A 22,633-nucleotide genomic window follows, 5' to 3' on the forward strand; every position below is an offset into this window, starting at 1 on the left:
AAGAAATTTAAATAATTCTAAGTATAAATGAGTAACTAAAATTACCTCTGCTTGCAGATAACATGATTCTCTACATAGGAAAACCAAAAGAAATCAATCAAAAGACTACTGGAACTCATAAGAGAATTTTGCAGGGTAGCTGGGTACAAAATTATTAAACATAAATTGATGGTTCTAGATTATACAAGTAACACCATTGCTGAGAAAGGACTTGTAAATACAGCCCCCTTTAAAACAGTGGAGGAGAATCCAAAATACCAAGGAATTAGCCTAATCAAAGATGTGGAAAATCTCTATAAGAAATATTAAAAAGACATTTTAAAATGAAATAGAAGACATTAAAAGATGGAGAAAATTACCATGTTCCTTGATTGGCAGAATCAAAATCATAAAAATGTCCCTATTATCAAAAGTAACATACAAATTAAATGCAATCCTAATCTAAATCCCTATACCATTTGTCTTGCAGTTGGAAAGAAGATGCAGAAGTTCATCTGGAAATACAAGAGGCCATGTATAGCCAAAGCAATCCTGAAGAACAAAAGTAAAGCTGGAGGAATCACAATTCCAGACCACAAGACATTCTATGGAACAGTAGTCATCAAAACAGTCTGGTACAGAAACAGAGAAGATCAACGGAACAAAATAAAAACACTAGAAGAGAACTCACAAGTGTACAGCAAAGTAATCATCAACAAGATAACTGAAAACCCAGGGAAATAGCTTGATCTTTTCAACAAATGCTATGGGGCAATTAGATAGCAGCCTGCAGAAGAAAGAAGCAAGACTACCACCTGTCACCTTTTACAAAAAATGAGATTTAAATTGATCGGGGACCTAAATGTCTACCCAGAAACCACTAACTATCAGAGAAAAAGCATAGGAAGCACTTTCCAAGATACAGGAATTGAGAAAGACTTCTTAGAAAACTCATCAAAAGCACACTCAGAGCCAAAATAAACAAATGGGACTACATCAAACTAAGAAGCACCTTTACATCAAATAAAATGATTAACAAGGTACAAAAACAATGCAATGGGAGAAAATCTTTGCACACTACATAACTGATATCCAAGATTTACAAAGAACTTTAAAACTTAACTAGAGCAAACCAAACCAGCCTGTGCAGAAATGAGTGAAGGATGTGAACAAACAATTTGCAAAAGAACACATTCAGTTGACTAAAGGACATATTTGAAAAATGCTCAAGCTTCCTAGCTATCAGAGAAACATAAATAAAACCACACTGAAGCTCCTTTTAACTCAAAGGAGATTGGCCTACATTCAGAACTCTACTAACAACACATGCCGGCATGTAAGTGGGGAGAAAGGTACACTTTTGGTGGGAATGTAAGCTAGCACAACCACTTTGGAAGTCAGCATGGAAACTGCTCAGATAACTGAACATTGATGTACCATTTGACCCAGCAATCCCAGTTCTGGAAATATATCCAAAGGAAATAAAAACTGCATATGAGAGAGTGGACTACAACCCTGCATTACAGCAGCACAATCTACAATAGTGAAGACATGCAGACAACCCAGAAGCCCACTGAAAAAGAAATGCATAAAGAAACCCTGGTACATCTTCCTTAGGGAACACTACTCAGGCATTAAAAAAGAATGCAATTTGCAACAATAGTCACAACCAGAGACCATTTTACTCAGTAAACTAAGCCACACCCAAATGAACAGATCTCATATGTTCTCTCTGATATGAGGCAATTTCCATGCAAAATAAATATCTATATGAGTATCTATCCATCTAAATGTAGGCAAACATATATATGTAGATATTCATCTGGAGATACTGCTTAGTGGAGCCTGGGATACTGACAAAAGAAGATATGTTACAGTACGCATCCCTGCACCTTAATAAAAGATGAACCGTTAATGAAACTGTTAAGTATGTCTTTTTTTTATTAATTATTTTGCATTATGTGACAGTTTCATAGGCTCTGGAAATCCCCCCACCCCTCCCCTCCTCCCTGGTGGATTCCTCCACCTTGATGCAGTATTACAGTTCAAATTCAATCAAGATTCTTTCCTTGCAAACATATACCAAACATAGAGTCCAGCTACTTATTGTCCAGATGGGTTGAACAGTTTCTTGGGGAGACCATTTCTGGTCTGAAGTTAGAGCTGGTAGAATATCATCCCAGTCAATTAAGAGTCCCAATATAACATCAACAGCAATTTGCAATATTATGGAATTGACATGGTTTTGAGTAACCAGTATGTTAAAAAAAAAAAAGCAAGTTCTTAACCACAACCTATGATTAGTTCATTGACATTTCAATTTTAGTTTATATTCAGGACCGGCTGCTATATACCTTAAAATGGCTATAAGGTACCATTCAGCTGTCTCCTGTCTATTTCATTTTAGTATTTAGCCATTTGTTGTGTTGAAGTATAATTTTGCTGATCTTGGCAGATTTTAGGATAATCTAGACTGGCTTGTAACTCTAACAAGATATTTGTCGACATTTAAGGTGCAGAACACATTTTTTTTGGGGGGGTGGGGAGGTGTGCAGGAAAATCCTCAACACCATGGTGAGGAGTAACTAATCTTTGTGTCCCACCCAGCGAGGCATGAGCCAATCCACGCCAGCTCTTTCCTGTCAGATTTCAAGCTCTACTTTCTGTTGTTTGTCTATTTATTTTAGGTTTTTTTTAGTTTGTATGATTGTTTGTTTGCTGTGAGGGGTTTTCGAAGCAATCCCGATGGTCATTGCGAGGCAATAACATGTTGGACTTTCTAAGGATACACTAGAATAGCAGAATTATGGACTCATGACTGTTTTTGAAGAACTATACTAGTAATAATAAAAGGGGAATCAGTGAAGTTAGGAAAGAGAAATCCCTGAGGCTATGGAATACAAAAAAAATCCCATAAATTTTTTTAAGAATTTAATTTTAAAAAGGACATGTCTACTTTATCTTAAAAAATATTGTACAAGGCAAGCCTTTGATCTAGCAGTTTAGATGCAATTTGGTGTTGCTGCATTCTGCATCACAGTGAGTATGGGAGGCTCCGTTCAGATCCCTCTTCCAATTTCTGCTAACACACACACACATCGGGAGCCAGTGATGATGGTCGCTGTCACTCACCTAAGAGCCCATTGTACGGGCATTGTGGAAGTGAAACAGGAGATAACTCTCATTTTATTTTTTTCTCTCTCTCTCTGTGTATTTAATTCTACAAAAAATAAAAATTCATTCATCATTCAAGAAAAGTAGATTTTTTAAAAAAAAGAGAAAGTGGTCTACATTATTATTTTTACAGGAGATATTTCCTCTGCACTGCTTCTCAATTCACAGCTTACAGAGTTGTTGTGAAAATCAGAAAAACAGTCTTGCTTTGGTAGAGTATAACAGTCCTTTAGTTAATGAGATCACGTAGAAGTGCCCTTTGAAACTCTTGGAATAATTCACAAGGATTAACAGTTGGGAACATCCTGCCAGTCACTAGATTCCTCACCAACACAAACAATCTCAAAGTCTTTCAAACCTAGTTTTTCAAAAATTTTGTCTAAAGTTTCCTTCATTTCCAAACCTGAAGCATTCCTTCAGGCAGCCTCCCAACTACTCTCACTCTAATTAAAAAAGAAAAAAAAAAATATTGGAAAGACAGATTTACAGAGAGGAGAGAAGAGAGACAGAAAGATCTTCCATCCACTGCTTAACTCCCCAAGTGCCTGCAGTGGCCAGAGCTGATCCAAATCCAGGAACCAGGAGTTTCTTCTGAGTCTCCCATGCAGGTACAGGGTCCCAAGGCTTTGGCTCATCCTATATAGATTTCCCAGGCCACAAGCAGGAAGCTAGAGGTAAAGTACAGCAGCCAGGATATGAACTTGCAGCTATATGGGAAGATGTAAAATGAGGATTTAACCATTGAACCATAACACAGGGACTCTCCTAGTCCTAATTTCTTAACAGTAACATTTTCAACCTCGTTGTTTCCATCAAACACATGTTTCAAGTTGTGAAACAGCTCATGAAATAAAAAATACAGTGCTTAAAGTCTGTTATGTTGGAGTCCCAACTTTTTTTCAGACATCTTTATCTCTGCATCCACCATGGTCTCTCCTTAAAGACATTTTGTAGCTTGCGATTGTCACATCACTTCTCATGCTGTGCCCTCCATCTCTGCCCCATCATGCATCCTGTACTCAAAGCTCTAATCAAATGGCACCCCTTCCTGGCAGTCCTTTTGGGACTGAATCCTGTTATATAACCTAATAAAACTGATCTTGTAATTAACAGCTTCATTTGAATGTTCTGTTCCGCACCTGTAACTATGAATTTGGAGAACAGAGATTTTGTGTGGGATATAGTTGTACCTTTCACAGTGCCTGACTCAGAAATTGGTAAATACAACAGCAGTTAGTTATCTTGATGGTTGCAGCTATTCCTTGGGACAAAGATGGATGATGTTCTCCAGAATGACCTGAGCAACGTACAATCATGTGTTTGATCACAAAATTGTCCCATCTGTGAATTTGCCCTGGGAGGCTGTGAGATCTGGTATTGGTGGAATTGTAGGATGAAAAGAACTCGGATCCCTGTATCATGGACTGGAGACTTGCACTCTAGTATCAACAAGCTCTACACCTAAATTTTACCTATTTTGTCAGACTATTCATTCTGGTAACCTAGGAAATCTGCTGACTAATTAGGACTTTATTTTAATTATGGATAATGGGTACTGGCATTATTGTAGGTATGTAGGTAGATGTGTGTGTGTGTGTGTGTGTGTGTGTGTGTGTCTGTGTGTGTAAAAGAGGGAGAGAGAGGGAGAGAATGTCATAACTAAGAGTGTAGGACTAGCACGAGGTAGGCACAGGTTTAAAATTACAGAGAATTTTAAACAATTTAGTATCTTTAACTTGTGTATCAGAAGATGTTCTAGAAAAGCATATCTTGAAGCAACATATTATGAGGGAACTGGAGTATCACAAGCAAGGAAAGCTGCAAGAGACTAGCAGTGAGTCATACTTCTTTAACATAAATTATATAAGGGTAGATGCTGCTTTGGAAAGGACACACCCACTTTTTTTACATTCTCAACACACTCCCCTAAAGTTTCCTGCAAAAGCCCTGATAACATGCTTTTTCAGAACCAGATACTTTTAGACACTCTTCCTTCCCACCTCATTTCCTTGTCACAAGTAAACAGAAGTTTCCTTTCAGTAATTTCAACCTCAGGCTGATTGTCTGGTGACACCTAGGTAAAGAGCTCTAGTGTCTGCTAGCAACACACACATGCACAGTTAGCGAAAAGCTTCCCTTCAGAAGCTTCCACTTAAGGCTGATTATTTGGTGACACTCTGAGAAGTGTCTGCTAGCTAGACACACAGTTTATTTATATACACATATGTACGTATATATCAATTAAGTTATCGATATATGCATACCCATAAAACATAATTTATTACTCTTTCCACTTCTATACATTTCCAACAATGAATTTAAATTGAAGATTGCTCAAAAATTTATATACTAGGAAGTAAAGATCTTATGCAGTAAGTATCTTTACTTCCAAACAAAAGTAGAATTCCTAATGGGGATGGTACAATGGTTCAACTGGTTAATCCAATGAAACTTTGAATATGACTCTTAAATACAAAAACAGATTTCTGCCTTTGCCTGCATGCATCTTGTCATGATGCATTTAAATATCAAAAAGTTAACATACAACCTGTATTAAGGGAGTATACTACTGTGACATTACAGGAAAATACGGAGGGGGAAGAAGGGAGTGAAGTACAGGAGGGGAAGCAATGAATCCTTATACCTACAAAAATGTATTGTGCAAAACAGTATTTGTAATTTTTCAACTTTCTCTGATGTTTACATAATTGACAGCAATGCATGCTCATGTAAGACACTGATTAGAGTAGGAATAGGGGAAAGTATATGAAACAATTGTTTCTAATTTTCTTTTTCATCATTCTGCATCTGGAAGAAGGGATGAGAAGGGGAGAGGGCCACACCCAGCATCCTAATCACATCAGTACCCAGGCATTTAGGACAGCCACTCTATATCATCCCAGTGCCCCCAATGTGGAGCATGTTCTGAGTGTCTGCTTAACTGGTGTTGATAATTCTAAAATGCTGTTGATTCATTGTTCCAAGGATGAGGAAAACTTTCTAAGATACATTGGCTGACATAGTCCACCTTAGAGTCCATGTTTGCCAAAACACTTGCTGTCAAAGTTTGGGCAAGAGAGCAGTCCAATTTGTTTTGCTCTCCTTCCTCTGCCATGGTACTAGATATCCTTTGCAGGCCTCAATGAACTGGTTGTCATGTCCCCCATGTGCTTCTGGGCATGTTATCCATTGCACTGGCTTCAGCAACTCAGGAGGTCCATTTCTCATACATGCACTCCACAGTCAGACCACAGATCCTGTGGTTTTCCCTGTGACTGGAGTTTTGAATCTAGTGGTCCAGCAGTGGGTAGTGGGGGTGGGGGGGAGGGAGTTGCTCCCAAAATAAACCTCACCAGCCCTGGATCTTGTACTCTCCAAGTGGTTCTGGAGTCTAGCCCAACAAGACTTGCATCCATTCCCAGCATTTGCCAGTTGATGCTGCGGTAAAACTTGATCAGCCTACATTTACTCTGAATCATGCATGATAGTCATTTAGCTCTCCCAGTTACCCAGGTCACTTACAGGCCAATGGACTTTGTAGCTCTACCCAGCCTGTTCTGCCTGAAGCCCCAATTCTCATGCTTACCAGCAGGAGCTGTGGCCAAGTAGCTCACTCCCCCAGGGGCTTACATATGCTGGTAGCTATGACTATAGTTTCAAACTTCTAGCCATTTTTCCTAATCCTACTCATGACTGGAGACCAGCCAGGTGTTTTCTTACTGTATACATTGGTATTATATTATTTTTATATAATTCCTTTCACAATATTCATTTCTTCATTTATACTACAACTAAAGACTTCCATTTGGTAACATGTTGTGCTCTGAATAACTTTACATTTATATTCTGAGTATCTACAGAAGACTAACAAAGTTTTGTTAGTTAATCCTTTTCATGCTCCTAGGCTACTGTTGAACATGAGTTCAGCCAGATATTTTGTTCTAGATCGTAAAGTACCAGCCAGAATCCTTGCAAAACAATTAAGGATGTAATAAGTCCTGGCGTGATGATACACAATGTGTAATAAACCTATCTTAAACTTTAGGTTATGCCAAAGAAATTAATATAGACTGAGATACATTGCTTAATAAAATTAAATAGAAATGGGAGAGAGTATCCTTAAAAACAGTAGTCACATTTCCACACAATGAAGTAGGCTAAAATGATAATGAATATTGTCAGAGGCAACCTTGTCTTAGCTATCTGTGCATCCCTGTGTATAACAAATGTCAGGAAAAGACAAGAAGCTATAAAATTTATTATGCATGTGAAATCTGCCAGTTTTGACATGTGAGTCCAATGGCTTCAAAAGCAACAAAGAAAAGCAACAAACTAACATCCTTTTCTGCAAAGATTAGCATTATTTTGAGATTCTATGATTCATTAAAAGGAGCACATAGTCTGCTTCCTTCTTTTCCATGGAATTTTAGTTTTTTAAATTGCAGAATTTATTTGACCTTTCTCTAACCTAAAATATTTCAGTGATTTATCTAAATGAAATAGCAAAATTACCTACACATACAAGCCCACACACATAAGTTTGCATGAAGGAACTTTAAATTTCATGGAAACAGAATCATAGAAAAGATTATTTTAAAACAAACCATTTTTAAATCTATGCATAATTTTTTCATGTTACACATTTTTCCATATAATAGTTCATATCTCATATGTGTCACTTTGTGTATTATAACTACATATATAAAGTAGCAATGTTGCCTGAATTCTCTGCTTAGGGCTGGTCATTTCTAATAAACCAATAAGGGATTAATTATATTTACTAAATATAAAACAGTGACTAGAAAGTTAACAGTTAGCAATGAACATTTTCTCTATTTACAGAAGAAACAAATTTCTTTTTTTTATTTAATTAATTACATTGCATTATGTGACACATTTTATAGGTACTGGGATTCCCTACACCCCTCCCCAAATCCTCCCCCATGGTGGAATCCTCCATCGTGTTGCATTACCACAGTTCAAGATCAGTTGAGAGTCTTTCATTGAGAGCATATACCAAGGATAGAGTCCAGCATCTTATTGTCCAGACAAATTCTACGGCTTGTTGGGGAGACCATCTCTGGTTTGAAGGTAGAGCTGGCAGAATATCATCCCTATCAATTAAAAGCCCCGACATAACATCAGCAACAATTTATAACATTATGGAATTAATTGACATAGTATTGAGTAACCAACATGTTAAAAAAAAATGCAAGTTCTTTACCACATGCTGTGACTCCTTCGTTGACACTTCAATTTTAGTTTATACATGACCGGGTTCTATGCACCTTAAAATGGCTATAGATTACTATTCAGCTGTCTTGTGTCTATTTACATTATAGTATTTAGCATTATATAGCATTAAAGCAAAATTTTGCTGAACTTGGCTTTTTTTTTTCAGGTAGTCTAGACTGGCTTATTAATCTAACAGGACATATGACAACAATTGAGGTGCAGAACAGTTTCAAATAGTGATAAGTGTTCTAAGCCAAATGAATTGGACCAATATTCTTCAACATTTTTCCCTTTTTATTTTCTACTGTGTAAACAGTACAGATGAATATTGATTACAAAAATCTTGCCAAATTGTGTTTTTTTTAATTGTTTCTTAATAATCTTACTTAGTTGATTAGGGTACAAAGGGTCAAGGGCTACAGGGTGAAAGTGGGTAATACCATTGTTTCCACACTGATATAATTTTTCCCAGTATCTGGGGTCAGGGGAGAAACAAAGGGAAAGCCCCACCCAACCTCCCACCCATCCCAGATCCCCAACGGGAGGCACGCTCTGAGGGGCCTGCTCAAACAGTTTTGATAGTTCATCATTTCTGGATTGCTGCCAATCTTGTAGTTCCAATTGCAATGAACCCTATTCAGAGTCCACTGGCTGACATAGTCTCTTCATGGTTGGGGTTCTGAGATCAGCAGTTCAGTTGAAGGGATCTCCAAAGAAACTTCATCTGATATGATCCCAGACCTGGTTATTGTGTGAGTTTGCTATTACAGAGTCCAACACCGTCCATCACACCAATTAGCTTATGCACATGCTGGTTATTCCCACTGCTGGGTCAGTTCTGTTTCCAGCCCTGTCTTCCTTGTGAACCAACAGGTGTTGTAGCCCAGCTCAATCCTACCCACTTCATACTCGGTCCTCATGTAAACCAGTGGGAGTTGCAGCCTAGTTGGGGCGACTCCCCATAACCCCCACCAGGCATGCCCCCTATCCTGGTTCCCATGTTTGCCAGTATGTATCACAGGCTTGTCCAGGCCATCCCACATCCCATTTAGCTCTCGCACATGTCAATGGGCATTGAAGCCTAGTTCAACCCAACCAACCTACTATCCAGCTCATACACCTACTGGCAGGTGCCTTTCTGTCTAGCCACCCCTGACCCTGTCCTGGTTTTTGTGCTGTCCAGTGAGAGTGGTAACCCCGAGGGAGGTGCCCACTATTTCCCTTCTAGCCCACACCCACTCCCAGATTATGCACTCTCCAGGTGGTTCTAGTATTTGACTTGACAGAATTAGCTCCCAGTGCCAGCCTCTGCAGGCTAATGCTGCGGCTAAACCCAACCAACCCTCACCCACTCTAATTTTTGCTTGCACCAGTCGGAACAGTCAGTCCACAGTGGCCCTTCCCTTATCTAGTTCACATGAGGCTCACTGGTGTTATAGCCCTGCCTAGTCTGATCTGCCCCCATGCTGACTCACGTTTTCCAATGGAAGTAGTTGTCCAGCAGGGGAACCCACATTCCCCTGTCTGCTTTGCCTCCTTGCCCTGATTATCACATGTGCTGTTTGTATGGCTCATCTCACCTTGGTATTCCTTAATTTGTATAGTGGTATGTGTCACAACTGAACCCAGCTTGACCCAAACTCTGTTTTGGTGCTCGGATTCGCCAGCGGGTGATGTGAACAGGTTCAGCCTGGTCTGCCCCGACCCATGCCAAGTGTATGCCAGTGGGATAATTTCCATTGCCTGTTCTGGGCTGTTTCCCATTGTGCTTCTTGTGCTTACCTGCAGGGACTGTGTCCTGCCAGAGGAGTTGTCCAGGTTCCTCCATCAGAACCTCTCCCAGTGCCAGATTTCGCGCATACCAGTGGGTCCATGAGCCAGCCCTATTCAGTTCACCTCCTGTCCTAGCAGGAACAGTGGCTTTTCCTGACAGGCCTTCAACCCAATCTGGTTCTTACTGTTGGATGTTTCAACCCAGGCATGGCTCTTCATACCCCTATACAGCTCACACACGGTTCAGTAAGGGCTGCTGCCTTGACCTGCCCTGATTGTTGTGGGTTCCTTTACCTGTGAGTGATGGCAGGAGGCATGGTCACACCTAGCTTAGTCTATCACAACCCCAGCTTGCAAGCTAACCAAGGGGACTTATATTTCCACAGGGTTGGGCCCACACAACCCCACAGAGTCTACCCCCAGACAAAGTTCTCTCCCGTGCTGGATAGTGTCTTGACTCTGCCAAATGTGACCACTCCACCACTCCACCACCCACTCGGGTAATGGTACCTAACACTGCCAAAGAGGCCCCCATTCAAAGCTTTGTTGTAGGCTGGTATGTGGCCATCAGTGATGTTCTATGCTACCAGCCCATATCTGGATTCCTGATTGGTCTGGTGAATCAGTCTAACCCAAATTATCTTCTGGATACTTCCCTCCAAACCACCAGGTCTCAGTCCCCACGCATGCCTGAAACTTTCATGACCCTTTCACTGCGAATCACCCAAACTTCACTTCTCACCTACACTAAAACTTGCCTTATTTATAGGTATCCCCAGGCAGCAACTACATATCTTAAAAACCACTGAGGGAAGAGGTCTCTTGCGTCCTGGGGGAAGCCGAGGACTCGTTCACTGCCTTCTGGCAGTGTCTTTGGCTTGAGTCCCCAGCATTGGGTCCCACCCAGCAGGGGCACCCCCCCCACAACCACCACACTGCAGAGAGCAGCAGTTGCCCCCAAACACAAGGCCCAAACCCCTCCCAAACTCGTCCAGCTGCAAGATCTTAGTGGCTGGGCTGAGCTAGGATTTTAATCCCCAAATTGTGTTTTGATATCTTTTCTTTGAGAAAATATGAATCTTAATCCTACTAATTTGCATCTGGCAGACAAGAATATATGATTGAAAAGATGAGAATAATAAGGGAGACAATTATTACTGGTAAAAAGATACAAAATTTAACATAGAAAACCAGACTGGGAAAGAACGTAACATCCAATGTCAAGATTTTAAGCGTTTTTACTTTTTCCTAGAAAGACATATTTCACAGAAACCTGAGTGAAATTTCAACTAAGAAGTGGATTATATCAAGGTCCTGCATGGTAGCCTAGCATTTAAAACCCTCACCTTGCATGTGCCCGGATCCCATATTGGCACCAGTTCATATCCCAGCTGCCTCACTTCCCTCTAGTTCCCTGCTTGTGGCCTGGAAAAGCGGTGGTGGAGCGGGGGGCGGCCCAAAGCCTTGGGACCCTGCACCTGCAGGGGAGACCGAGAATAGACTCCTGGCTTTGGATCAGCTTAACTCTGGCCATTGCGACTACTTGGGGAGTGAACCAATGGACAGAAGATCTTTATCTCTGTCTCTGTTTTCCACAGTAATTCCTACTTCTCAATGAAAATAAATAAATATTTAAAAAATAATAGTGAATTGCATCAACAATGGAAAAGAGTTTTAGTGAAACTTAAAAAACTAAGAAACAACAAACAAGTCCCAAAAGCAATATTATGGAAAGAGATAAAGTAAAACACAAACACAACTTTCTCTTCAAGTTGTAAATTATGAGATGCAAATGAGGAAATCAACTACTTCTTTTCTAGAAAAAAGGTATGAGATTTCAAACAAAACAAGTTAATGCATCTGCAAGGGCAGAAGAAAATTAAAATAATTTATCCCACATAATGGCTCTATTGGCTAATTCTCTACCTTGCAATTGCCAGGGTCTCATATGTGTACTGGTTCGTGTCCTGCAAGATCCACTTCCCATCCAGCTCCTTGCTGTGGTTTGGGAAGGCAGTACAGGATGGCCCAAAGCCTTGGTAACTGGATCCCATGTAGGAGACCTAGAAATAACTCCTGGCTTCAGATTGATTCAGTTTTGGCCATTGTGGCCATTTGGGGAGTTAACAATCAGATGGAAGATCTTTCTCTCGCCTTCTCTCCATAAATCTGCCTTTCCAATAAAAATAAATAAATCCTTTAAAAAAGAAAACTACAAAAATCCATTTATGTCCTTGGATAAAAGTCAAACTAGTAAATAATAAATAGTGATGTTTCTTAGAAAAATAAATACTAGATAAACTGTATCTGCTAGAAAACAAATGAATAGCAACAGCCCCAACAATTTCAATTAGGTATGCCTTAGAATAACCTCAGAGCTAATACGTTATCACAAGCCATGAATATTTTATATGAAAGATAATCATAAATGTATTGAAAGAATAGAAAATGTGATGAAGTCAAAAGCAAAAGACATCTCAGTTCTTTCCATGGTTTCTTTATACTTAATTCCATTTAGTGTAAGAGGAAATGTGCAAAGATCCAAACATAAGAGATTAAAATAAAAATAATTAATTACCAAAAAGTACTGGCTGCTCTATAATGTAAACATGTATCATGATGAATGTTATGTCAAATGAATTAGATCTGTTATTTATACTCTGCATAGTTATATTCTTAGGAATATCCATCAGCCTAGCCATTACATGAATTTCAATCAGCAAATTACCGGGGAATGATAACTGTGGGGGAAAATGACAGAATACAAAGAGGACTCAACATTTATATGACTTATCTTCATCCTTTACAATTATGACAATAGATGTATAATTCAACCAGTAATTCCCCACATAAAAACACATCAAGTGACCAAAAAATGTTCAAATTTCCACAGTTTATTTTTTAAAAGTCCAGTACTGAAAAATACAATCTGAACCACATTTCACAGCTGTCTTACAAACTCAGGCTTAATTGATATTGGAGAATGTAGTTCCCTAAATTGATTGACTTTTGTAGGACTAGATCTTTTATTATGTAGAACACACATTATATTTCATCAGTTAAATCACGCTCATTACCACTTTCTTTTATGTACCATGACTATTCAGGTTCCATTCCGTGATGTGGTTCTTCCTTTCCCATCCTATCCAGAGCCCAGAGAAGGGTTTCTTCTAGCTACTGAAAGTCTACTGCAACAAGTGAATCCTTTTATAATTCTCATAAAGAATTGTGACACAATCCACACAGTCGTTTTACTAAGAAGCTTTGTGACTTCTTAACTTGGAGAAAGGTGAAGTCATTACTTTTTATTATTTTATTTTATTTTTATTTGAAGCACCAACAATTGTGTTCAGGATTCCTCCTTCCTTCCAGCACTAACCTCAACAAACTCCTCTGCACACATTTGCTTCTTCATGTGATATTCATGGCCCTCATATCAAAATCACAAGTCTCTTTTGTCTTTGCCTCTGATCTTCTTTCCAGTCCGGAACTTTCCTTGTCTGCTTCAACTAACAATCCAGACTTACAGCTCAACTGTAAATTCGCCTCTAAAAAGGGAGGTCTCAATACTTAGTCTTTGAGGGGACTGCCTTCAACTTTTAGTCTCATGGACCCTTTCTAAGCATTCTATTGGAAAATAACACCTCTACACTTTATTATGTTTTCATTGCTTATTACTCCCTACGGTGAGTATATCATGCCTACTTGAAAATTTGTTGGGCCTGGAGTGATGGCTTAGTGGGTAAAGTCCTCGCCTTGCATGCACCAGGATCCCATATGGCTGCCAGCTCTAATCCAGGTGGTCCTGCTTCGCATCCATCTCCCTGCTTGTGGCCTGGGAAAGCAGTCGAGGATGGCCCAAAGCCTTGCGACCCTGCATCCATGTGGGAGACCCGGAAGAAACTCCTGCCTCCTGGCTTCAGATTGGCTCAGCTCCAGCTGTGGCGGCCACTTGGAGAGTGAACCAATGGATGGAAAATCTTCCTCTCTGTCTCTCCTCCTCTCTGTATATCCGACTTTCCAATAAGAATAAATCTTTTTTTTTTTTTTTAAGAAAATATGTTTAGCAGCTGCCTCTCTCTTCTAGCACATGAGCTACTAATTTTCATGGTGTATATGCCTGTCACATGGCAATCACCTTGTATTTGTTAAACAGATTATTTAACTTATCTCATGGTTCAATGTTTTTAAAAAACTGATGTAGTTAACTGTTGGCTTATTTGCCTGAAACTCATTTTTCCTTTTCTTAACCATATCTTTCCTTACTTGAACTGGCTTTAGTTCCTCAAACTTGCAACGTTCTTCTGCCTGGAAAACATCCAACCATCATCTTCGACTTTGAAAATTTCTCTGGGGAATACAAATCAACATGTAAACCTTCCTTATCTGTTGTTACACTATATTGACTTTATCTTTATTGATTTCTCATGCTTAGTCTCTACCTTCCTTGAAGTCAGACATTGTTTTACCTTCCATAAAATCTGATATTCCGTACTCTGTTGACTTTTATCTCCCAAATACCTCTTACAATGTGTGATACATAGGAGATTCTTAAAGATTGATTTGTTTGTTTAAAAGGCAGAGCCAATGATAGAGGGAGACACACAAAAACCAGCAAGAGCTAGACAGAAAAAGAAATAGGACTCCATCTTCCAACTGCTGGTTCACTCCCAATGGCTGCGATGACTGAGGCTTGGCTCTAGCCAATCCCAGAAGCCAGTGACTACTGCTATTGATGGGATGCTGGCATTGCAGATGGTAGGTTAACCTGTTGTACCATATCACTGTAACCTTCAATTATATACTTGTTAAATAAAACTCAATATTTAAAGTTGCAAATTGAAAGGAACTCCTATAGGATTCTATAACCCTCTGAAGTTTTTAGCCTTTACCATATCTACCACAATTCCTTGCGCATCCCAAAATACCCCACAGCATATTTCATTTATTTAAAAAAAAGGTTAAAATACTAAATATGGGCAAGCATTTGGCCCAGCAGGTAAAAAACAGTTTAAACACCCACATTCCATATTCACAAGCCTGGATTCAACTTTTGACTCTGTTCCCAATTCTAGCTTCCTACTAATACATGCCTTGGGAAGCAGAAAATGATGGTTCAACTACATGGGTTACTACTACTCATGTAGTAGACCTAAAGTGAGTTCTATGTTCCTGGCTTCAGCAATCCTTGTTCTTGGTGGTAGGTAGGGGAAGGGGCAATTGGGGAATCAACAATGCATGGAAGATCTTTTACAGAAAAACAATAATTTAAAAAGGAATAGTCACAAGCTTGTATACAATGGAAGAGGTAGCAGCTCGTTTGCTTTGCTTTATAATAGAAAAGGAACTATTGGAATCATGTATATTAGGAGAACTGGAGGAAATACAAAAGAAAAGTAGGAGACAGACTTCACAAATTACCATAGCTGTGTGGTTGCAACATTATGAATATGTTATGTATTCAAAGCTAATTAACCTTCTAAAAATATTCCTTATAAGAAAAGCATAAATTTGGAAAAACAAAATGTTTTATTGTAGATTCTATTTGAAAGAAATACAATAATCAAAGTATAAACAGAATATATAAAACACCAAAATGTCAATAAGAAACAAAGAATATAATTAAAAGTGGCAAGCAGATAAGCAAACAATTAGCTGAAGGAATACGTGAATGGTTAATGGCATTGTATTCACCTGAAAATTAATAGAGTACTGTCCATAGAGTAATCTATTATCTATGCAGTACTCTGTGAACTCTTTGTATCTATGCATCTCTCTATCTAAATCTATATATCTATATCTCTTTTCTAAAATGTGGTTGGAGTAAAAAATATTTCAACAATTTATTTATCTGAGAGGCAGACAGAGCAACAGAGCTCACATTCTCTGGTTACTCATACAATGCCTGTTATGACCCGAGTTGTACTGACCTGGATTTGAGGCAGGAGCCATGCATTCACTCTAGTTCTCCCACTTGGGTAACATGGATCCAATCACCTGAGCCACAATCACTGTTTCTTGGGGACCACATTGGCAGAAATCCAGTAGCAGAAGCCGAATCAGGTATCAAGCCAGCCACCCAATATAGGACATGGTTGTTAAGAACTGGTACCTCAATTACTAGGCCAAACACTCTCCCCATACTCCAGCTTTATTGCCCTCAATCAGTTTAACTCTGAAGTGACTCACTGCAATTTTAATCAGATGGTGAGAAATGTGTAGGTGTGACCAGAGCGGTGATCAGAAACAGAAATGGCTAGAAATAAAATTGATATGTCATAATGCTTAAATATGTAAGGACAGAGACAGAAGGGAAATTTCAAGTTCTGTTTTGAACGTGAGCACCAAAATGGATAACATTGAAATGGAAAAGCTGTCTGGCAGGGCAATGGGCTATTGGCTCTACAATTTAAGCACGAAGCATGAACTTTATTTTGCATATGCTAAGTATGAAGCGCCTGTGGCTAATGGGGTACCCTAGTTTGAACCTGGAGAATCAGAAGTGAGCTAAACTTGGGTTTATAAAAAGATATGCGAGGTTTGGTGATATTTAAGTGTGATTAACAAAGAGGGGATAGTGAGCCAAAGGAGCAGTCCAGCCAGGAGCACTGAAGAGCTTGGATATCTACAAATGAGCTGAAAATGCGCCTACTTGTATACATGGAACTGAAAGATGTTGGTCTAGTAAGCAGATACCTGCTAGCAAGAAAGGAAAATGAAAAGCTTATTTCATGAAGTTTTACTCAAGGATCTACTGAAAACAGCTTCAAAAAAAAGTCTAATTTCAAATCTTAAAATTGATTCTAACTTGCTACTCCCATTTCCTCATCTTTTTTCTCATCTTCCTTTTTATTACTTTATTTTCAGAATCTCATTTCTTACCCAGCCAAATATACTCTGCTGTTACAATAAACTTGAGTCTTGAATCGCTGAAGCAGAGAATTTCAAAAGATATCAATACTGTAAATTTGCTACAAAGCTAGGAAATATGGCCATCTAAAGCTTCTTTTAACAGATTTGTCTTCTCCTTTTTCTTAACTGTTACAGAAACCCATCTCTGGGTCTTAGGTCTTATTGCTAATCAGGCCACAGTGATGTTTTTATGATCCTTATCTCTTCCACTCAAGAAATATGCATTAGAATAACTATGCTTAAAAGACTTCCTGTTTTGCTAAGATCCTCTGAATTCTATTCATTTACATTTAGTATAGTACACAGAACAAACCACAAACCTATTTATTAAACATGGAAACTTTCACACTTCAAATTAGTTTACTTTAGCTATTGGAAATTTTTTAAGATGTGTTCAGATGGAGCATAAGCCATAGAGCAATTTGATACAAAAATTACCAAGTATCTATTTTGTAACTGGTGGTATTTAGTACCCAGTTTGCTTTTGGTTTTGGTTGTCCAAATCCTGACTGTGAACACTTGTTATGTTTAAGCACAAGGCCAACTATTTTCCAACATAATCCTATTCAATTCTTAGCGTATCCCCATGAGACAGGACTTTCCATTATTATCATGGAAAGAAATGAAGGGCAGAGTAAGCCACCATTACTTGCAGTCACAAATTGGGTCTAACTGATCTTTGAGCAACAATGATCCCATTTCAAAAGATTCTGGATGGGGACTATGGAGGATGACAGGCAGCGTGGAGATGGAAAGGATACTGATGAGCCAGAGAACTCAAAACTTTCTTCTCAAACTGAGCCTGAAGATCAATAGTTCCAGACATGACAAAAATAACATATACAAATCTTTTTATGTTATATATTGTCACCAATAAAATAATAAAATTCCAAACAAACAGCAAATTAAGTCATTTCAGATGGCAAAAAGATAATGGAACAATTTCCAAATGAGTTCAAATTAAACATGTTAGGATCTTCAAAGAGATAAAATAATAATAATAATAACAATAATAATAATAATAATAAACAACCTAGGATTGCTGACATTGTGGCACATTGCATATCAGCATAATTTGCAATCCTGGCTGCTCTACTTCTGATCCAGTACCCTGATAACGCACTTGGAATGTGCTGGAGGATGGCACACGTATGTAAACCCCTGCAACCACATGGAAGACCTGTAGGAAATTCCTGACTCCTGGCTTCAAGTTGACCCAGTACCAGTCATTGAAGTCTTTTGGGGAGCAAACCAGTAGTCTTTCTCATTTTCTGTCTTGTAACTCTGCCTTTCAAATAAATATGTAATTCTTACAGAAAACTCTACAATATGCAAAAACTTCATTAGGAACAAAACAAGAAATGTGGCAATAAGAACAGTAGATTTTTCCATAAAATTAGATACACATAATGGGGCCAGTGTCATTACATAATGATTAAATCCCCACATCAAATCTAGCATCCTATATGGATGCTGGTTCAAGTCTCTGATTTTTCTGTTTCCATTCTGGCTCCTGCTAATGTGCCTAGCAATGCAGATGAAGATGGCCAAAGTCCTGGGACTCAAACAAGTGTAGAGGACTTGGATAAACCTCCTGGGTCCTGTCTTTGGCTTGTCTTGCCTTAGGCAATGTGCCCATTTGGGGAGTGAACCAAGGGTTGGAAGATCTCTCTTTCTATATCTCCCTTTGTCCTTCTGTAACTCCACCTTTCAAAAACATAAAATAAAATAAAATAATTCAGACAGAAAAAGTTATATAGAATAAATCTTTAAAATTTAGTCCAAAAGTAAATTCTGATAATAAAGTTTGAATAATTCTGCACAATTCATAAAATGTGCAACAGGCACAACCATGAAATGACATAAAAAGCTATTTTAAATTTATGTAAGATATTATAAAACTTTAAGTATAATATCCATTGGGGAGTTTCAAAGTCGTGATTGGGGTTATCTTAACAAAAATATTATATGAAAATCCCTAAATTTTCATAATTCAAACAAAATACACATTCCAAAGTGCACATGTCAAAAAGATGAATAACTTCTATATCTGCAATAAGGACTATAATAAGACTAAACTCCCAATTGTGAGGAATGTCTTCTGAGTATCCACAACTCATACGGAAAGATAGAATCTTATCTTGATATGTCCTGCTCTATATTTTGAGAGAATAAATCATGTTTAAAATATATTGATCAATCTATTTGAAACAAGAACACAGATATCCATCATTGACAGGGCACAAAGTCACTGCAACAGCTATCTACAGCCACAAGGGTAGAAATGGAACCTAAAATTTGGTGACCATGAAATTCAAAGTAAATTACAGAGTGCCATAACCCTAGTATATGTCCATGCTGTTCTGTCACCAATATATGAGCTCATAAGTAGAAATTCTCTCTCTCTGTTTCTCTCTCTCTCTCTCTCTCTCTCTCTCACACACACACCCAGAGAACACAAAATTATTATCAATTTTGGAAAGTACATATGAAAAGTAATGAACTTCCACTTATAATCTATTATGTAACAAGTATTTAATATTACGCTTCTTATGTTTGGTAAGGCCTTTTATCTTGTGTTATGTAGAACTTATTGGATCCTTTTCCCTGTGTTTAAACTATGCATTTCTTTTAGAGTAATTATAGCTCTGAAAGAGAAAGGTGATGACTTTTCATGTCAGAGGCATAAGCACAAGATAAATGCCTATGTCTATATTTAAATACACATATGCATGCATATTTTTAACTTATACATATTTAATTTATATTCTATACAAATTAGTTCACCATTTATTGTGAACATAGCACTGTTGAAAAACCATCTAATATAAGAAAAAGTGTATCTTCTGAAAACCATATTAGAAACATAATGCTGCATTTGATTTCAGTTTTTATAAGATGCCTCTATCCCAGCAGATATGAGAACACAAAATTAGTATTAGAGATTCTACAGTGGGAAAACTAAGCAGTTGACCTTCCAATCTTTTGTTTGTTATAACTTAGGAGTTTCCATTAGAGGGGACCCCATTCTTCTGTAGCCCCTCACAGTAGCCAAGTAACTTCCTGAATTGTGGTTAGATTGTATAACCAAGGAATAATAATGTTGTCTCCTTTAATTTCTCTCTCCAAATTCAGTTGGAGTGAATGTAAGTAAGGGTAGGGAGAAATTTTCCTTATTTTCTTTTCCAAGCCTTTGGTAAATTCTCAGCTATACCTTCAACTTTATTTACTAGGACATATTAAAAGGCAAACCAAAACAATGCCAATATTCTTTCCTTATGATCCACAACACTATACCAAAGACCTTAAAACTCTGCAAGTGTTTTCTTTTTAAAAGAACATTACATTTGAAAGTTTCATTCAAGTGAGAACGTCAACATTTTCTCCTAAAAAGAAAATAAATAAGGATATCACATTCCTAAAGCATTAATAAGCAGTCAGGAACGGTGCATGCGAACAAGAAAGAATGAATGCTAACAGGTGACGAGCACATAATGAACTTGTTCTGCTAGAAAGGATTTGTCAGTCCTGCTTTGCCAGTGTGGAGGGAATCTTTGTATAAGTCTTAGAAATAGTTCTAAAATAAGCATTCTTCTAAATAGTTCTACAAACCTCAAGGATGTTACTTCGTTCTACAGCAGTTGATAAGCTTCCATAAATCTTTCATTTACTAAGTAATGCTTCAAAATTGCCTTATAAATAAAAACATATTTATTACTCCTTAAAAGCTTTTCTTCTTTTATTGTAAAGTTTTATAGCTTCCCAATTACTACAACATATTCTTTCAGCTTGTTCATTTACTTAAGCAAACAGAAGGCATAAATCTCAAAGTATAAAGAGTTTACTCCTGTAAATTTTATTTTTTAAAATCTGTATTACACAGCTGTCCCTAAGAAACTTCACAAGAATGTGCAGCAAACAGTAACAAAACAGATTTCTCTCATATCAGTGACTCGGACTAAGATTTATACATTCCTCACAATTGTAATACTGCATTTACAATTTTGTATAAGAATGACATTTAGTTCTACATCCTATTAGCATCTCTAGGAATAAGATCAATGGGCTCTGATTCTTTTTATTTTTTTTTTTTAATGTAAAACACTTAGAGTAGGATTGTAAGTTTGACTACACCAGGAACTAAGCAAAATTTACACTCCGGGGTATGTTTTCCCAGCAAATATAAGCATATAAAATTCCAAAATGTTTGCTTTAAATGAAAACAATTCAGTATTCTTACAGGATGGTTTTTAAAGTAAAAAGCATGCAAATTTTTCAGAAGGAAATGTGAGCAAACCAGGCAAAAAAGAAACAAAAGAAGTTTGCACGCTGCTTTTCAAGAGAAGTTTAAACAATCCTTTCCAGGAACTACGGGGAGAACTGTAAGAGGGAACTGCTGAAATCAAAACACACTTTTTAAATATGTGGATGCACGATTTTCTTCCTATTTTAGATTAAAAATGAGAAGGCACAGCATTGAGTCTTGTCGGCGGTCTGATAACGCAGGGGCCCTGACCCTTCCCTGCCCAGCAATGGTCACACAAAGCTCTTTTCATGGACATGGAGCTACACAGTCCAGTGATAAGGCAGTAAAACATGAAGCCGAGAAGCGACACAAAGTCCTACGAGATAAAATGTTTACATATAGCCGTCACACTACTGTCCATGCATCGTCTACTCCACACATGCTTTGCAAATAACAATATTGATTCAGGTTGAAGAGAAGCACAAGTTAAACAAAAGGACAGTTGTAAGGAAAACGACACACAAGACAATACGAATACTGTATTTCTCTGTTCACATCGCCACGTTTCATGTGAAATCAAGCAGAAACAAAGCCAGATCACCTCAGAACTTCCCAGAAATGATCTTCCTATAATTTCCCTCCAGGCACAACAGATTCCTTAATTCGTGTCACAACAGAAAAAAAAAAAAGTATTTTTTTAAAGAAGATGTGAAGTCTGCACTCACCATGAGAAAGCAACAGTTGCGCAGAAGAAAAGTGTGCTATTTTCTGCCCATGCTCCATGTCAGTGTTGCCTATAGTTGTCCAACACCCAGGAGCCCAGAGCTGCCACCCAGAGGCCCCTGCACAAGCTGGCTTATTTGCCTATCAATCTGAGTGCCGGCTTCTGTGTTATGCAGCTGGGCACTTTGCTGAAGTTCTAATGTAATTTCCATACGCTTGGACTGCCTGAAGTAGGTGATTTGTTCCTTCAGTTGACTGAATACTCAAATCACTTTTCAGGTAACTCTGTAGGATCAAGCTTTAAGTTGTTCACCCTCAAGGAGTTTTTGGCAAAAAGTGGGTGGAGAGAAGTAAGCTCACTACAAGGGAATTCAAAGTGTAATCAGAACGCCGGGAAACTTCCTCTCTTTTTTTCCTTGCTTGCTGGGCTGAGCTGCTACAGCCTCTTTCACAGAACTTAGGAATGTACAAGGAGGACACAGAGAGGCCCCGCCAGACAAGCCTTTCTCAATCAATTAGCTTGCAGCCATTACTTGTGACCTTAGGTCACACAGCATAAGTGTGTGGGGTGTGCCTTCAGGGGGTCCCAAG

At 38.3% G+C, this 22,633-nt stretch overlaps 1 long non-coding RNA gene across 1 annotated transcript in view; it reads right to left on the reverse strand.

The window, feature by feature from the left end:
• Positions 1–22,276, reverse strand: part of LOC131479909 (uncharacterized) — a 341,735-nt gene extending 319,459 nt beyond the window's left edge. The window contains exon 1 of the long non-coding RNA XR_009245161.1: positions 22,045–22,276. This is a non-coding gene — a long non-coding RNA (uncharacterized LOC131479909). The remainder of the gene's footprint in view (positions 1–22,044) is intronic.
• Positions 22,277–22,633: the final 357 nt, after the last annotated feature.

The sequence above is a fragment of the Ochotona princeps genome, chromosome 3 (assembly GCF_030435755.1).
Source record: "Ochotona princeps isolate mOchPri1 chromosome 3, mOchPri1.hap1, whole genome shotgun sequence".
In the NCBI taxonomy this organism is placed as follows: domain Eukaryota; kingdom Metazoa; phylum Chordata; class Mammalia; order Lagomorpha; family Ochotonidae; genus Ochotona; species Ochotona princeps.